Genomic DNA, 3,898 nt, shown 5'->3' with positions numbered 1-3,898 from the left:
CTTGCCTGGGAAATTCTATGGACAGGGGAACCTGGCGGGCTACAGTCCGTGGGGTCACAAAAAAGTCAGACATGACTGAGAGACTGAACACACACACACACAGAGAAAAAAAGGAAATCACCCCCAAAATACAATTAAAATGTAGAAATGGAAACAATAAAAATATAAGAATATTAAATAAAAAAATTAAAGAAAAAAAAAGAATATTAAAGGATTAATTTAGGAGATCCGTGACTTAGCGATTAAAAAATAACAACTTTTTAGTTAAGGAATGTGTTTCTTTTTAGTCATAATGCTGTTGCACACTAACAGACTGCAATATAGTATTAACGTAACTTTTATATGCACTGGGAAACAAAATTTCATGTGACTCGCTTTATTGCAATATTCGCTTTATTGCTGCAGTCTGGAACCAAATCAATAGTATCTTCAACATTTGCATGTATTCAGATCATCCCTATTGTTGTTGCCGTCCAGTCACTCAGTCGTGTCCGACTGTTTGCAACCCCGTGGACTGCATCATGCCAGGCCTCCCTGTCCTTCACTATCTCCCGGAGTTTGCTCAAGCTCATGTCCAGTGAGTCGGTGATGTCATCTAACTATCTCATCCTCTATCATCATCCCCTTCTCCTCCTGCCTTCAATCTTCCCCAGCATCAAGGTTCCTATTGTTAGATGTCTAAATTACCCAGCCAGTAAGAAACAGAGCCATATGTCCAGAACCAGCATGCCATGATGTCACCTAGTTATAGAGAATAGCAGAGAGGAAGTTCTATTCAGAAACTTTGGCAGGCTTGGGAAGATGAAACTGCAGACCAGTGTCCAGACATAGAAACCTTGTCTTCGGCATCCTCTATCCTGGACTGTGAGGGTAACAATCCAGTGACCTAAGCTCCAACAAGAGGCCACACCATGACTTGCTCTATGCTGAAATAACAGCACCTAAGAGACTTCTCACAGAATCGATGGACATGAGTTTGAGGAAGCTTCGGGAGTTGGTGATGGACAGGGAAGCCTGGCGTGCTGCAGTCCATGGGGTCACAAAGAGTCAGATACGACTTAGCGACTGAACTGACTGAAGAGACTTCTAGCTCTTGTTCAGTGCAACCCTACCCAGAGAAAGGTAACCTTGCCCCCTTGTAATAGTCGCCAGAAAGTTCACACTTCAATAAAACTACAGGGATGGTCCCCACCTTGTATGGATGAAAGTTTCAACTCTTCTTCCAACCAGTCTGTCTGGGGAGACTGTTTGGATTTGTTTTGGTTACCAGCACTAGTAACAGGTCAAAACACTGACTTGATTGACCTCATTCAGTTGCCTAAGAGCCTCTTGACTTGTTATCTCATTATCTCCATACAATCTTTCCTTCTGTGCAGGTAAATGGACGTGTAGGAGATGTTTCATTCTTTCTCTAGGCTTCTGCTGGGGCCCTTTCTCCCTGCTAATCTCTGTCTTTAGAAACTTCCCTGGTCTTCCCTAATGGTCCAATGGCTAAGACTCCACACTCCTGATTCAGGGCACCAGGGTTCCATCCCTGGTCAGAGAACTAGATCCCACGTGCCACAATTAAAGATCCTGTGAAGCCAAATAAATAAATTTTTTTTAGGAAAAAAAAAAAGGAAAAAAAAAAATCTCCCTGACTTTTCACACCCAGCTTTGGTCACACCTTCACTCTATCTCAGCATTTGGCAAACAGGCTATTTTTTTTTTGTTCACGAGTTTTTAAAATTGCCTCTTTTGCATGTTTTATTTCTCTTAAGTCAGAAGCTTCTCAAGGGCAAGGATCTTATCTTTTTTTTACTTGGTTTCCCACCCCTGACACATAGCATTCTCTTCACACATGACAGATTGCCTGGCCACCTTTTATTTGCTCTGGCCCAGCCTCCAAAATAACGAAAAACATCACACAAGCAAATAGGGGAAAGGTCTGGGCTTTCCAGTCTATAGAAAAATAGATAATTCTCTCTGGGCATTTCGTGTCAGTTTCTTGATTGCTAATCAGATTTCACTTAAGCATTAGTGGCTTTCAAAAACAAACAGAATTAAGACTTACTGAAGACCTCAGTGTGCCAGGTTCTCACACACATTATTTCAGTTATCCTCACAACAGCCATAAAGAGCAATAAATGTTTTTCTCATTTTGGAGATGAGAAAAATGACTCTGAGATATTTAAGTTATTTTCCCAAGGCCTTCTGGATTCAAAGCCCAATCTAATTCCAAACCCTATCGTCTTCTACTCAACTGCACAGCCCCCAGCTACGCCCCAGGGCTGACTTGCCCGACCTACTCATTCCTCTTCATTGACAGGCTTATCTGTAAGTTGCATAACATCGACTCCAAGGGAGAATGATAATGGCCTCCTGATAAAAGGGAGTAGGGAAGACGAAAAAATTTTTCTGAGACTCCACTGTGTGCCAGGCCATATGCTAGCTTCTTCTTTTTCTTCTTTGATAATCTTGTTGTTCAGTTGCTCAGTTGTGTCCAACTCTTAGTGACACCATGGATTGTAGGCTACCAGGCTCCTCTTCCATGAAATTTTCCAAGCAAGAAAACTGGAGTGGATTGCCATTTCCTACTTGAGGGGATCTTCCCAAGCCAGAGATCGAACCTGCATCTCCTGCATTGGCAGATGGATTCTTTATCGCTGAGCCACCAGGGAAGCCTCTTTGGTGTCTTAGCTGTTCATTTTTTCAAAAAGCTATTTGATGAAGTTTTTTAGTTTAATATAGTTGAATCCATCAGTCTTTTCCATTATGATTTAAACTTTTTGTATCTTGTTTGAGAATTCCTTCTTCACTTTCATGATCATAAGATATTCCTACAATTTCAAGTTTGACAGAGAAGATTCAATTTTGACTCTTTCATGCTAGATCTGTTTCTTTGGCCGCTTTTGTTGTTATATTCACACGAAACGGCCTGCCGCAGAGAATCCTGCCCCTTTGCCTGACTGTTAAGCTAACACGCTTTCGTTCAGAACCCTGGCCACATTTAGATGGCAGGAAGGAAGGAATGAACATATTTCCCCTGCCTGAGGCTTGCTATTCTAGAAGTACTTGCAAGAGTAAATGGATTTTTTACTTTGTTTTCTTACCTCCCCGCATCTCTGATACATGAAAGAACCTGGCATCTGGACCCTGAAGTGAAGTGAAGTGAAGTGAAGTCGCTCAGTCGTATCCGCCTCTCTGTGACCGCATGGACTGTAGCCTAGCCTACCAGGCTCCTTGGTCCATAGGATTTTCCAGGCAAGAGTACTGGAGTGGGTTGCCATTTCCTTCTCCAGGGGATCTTCCCCACCCAGGGATCGAACCCGGATCCCCCGCATTGTAGGCAGACGCTTTACCGTCTGAGCTGATTATTTTGAGACATTACTCTGCCATCTTCTCAGTCAGTTGGCTTTCCAAATAAAGTCGTATTCCTTGCCTCAACACCTCATCCTTGGATTTACTGGCCTCTCTGGGGCAAGCGCTGCCAGCTTAGGCTGGTAATACGTTTCCATGTATCCCCTCCCCTTTGCACTGCCTTCCCATTCAGGTCACCACAAAGTGAAAACATGGAGCGCTTCACATGTTCAAAGTTCAAGGTTGAAATTTGCATGTCATCCTTGTGCAGAGGCCACGCTAATCTTCTCTGTATCATTCCAGTCTTAGTATATGGGCTGCCAAAATGAGCACTATGCCAGCCCCAGCTTCTTTATACACGTTCATCCTTCCTAGTCACCTCATTGTGCAAATAAGAAAACCCAAGTTCAGGAAGTCACATGACTTGCCTTGATTACCCCCACAAGTGTGTGTTAAGGTCCAGGTGGTTAGGACCATCTAACCCAAAGCACAGACATGGAACTTCCAGGAAAACAGTGATGCTCTACTAAAGTAATGGGCTCTGGGACTTCCCTAGGGG

General features: G+C 43.2%; 1 pseudogene; it reads right to left on the bottom strand.

Annotated features, from left to right (window-relative positions):
* Positions 1 to 3,571: 3,571 nt before the first annotated feature.
* Positions 3,572 to 3,672, bottom strand: LOC112581067 (annotated as a pseudogene).
* Positions 3,673 to 3,898: the final 226 nt, after the last annotated feature.

Source organism: Bubalus bubalis, chromosome 20 (genome assembly GCF_019923935.1).
Source record: "Bubalus bubalis isolate 160015118507 breed Murrah chromosome 20, NDDB_SH_1, whole genome shotgun sequence".
Lineage (NCBI taxonomy): Eukaryota > Metazoa > Chordata > Mammalia > Artiodactyla > Bovidae > Bubalus > Bubalus bubalis.
The sequence above is the reverse complement of the archived record's forward strand: the minus strand, read 5'-3'. Positions and strand labels throughout refer to the sequence as shown.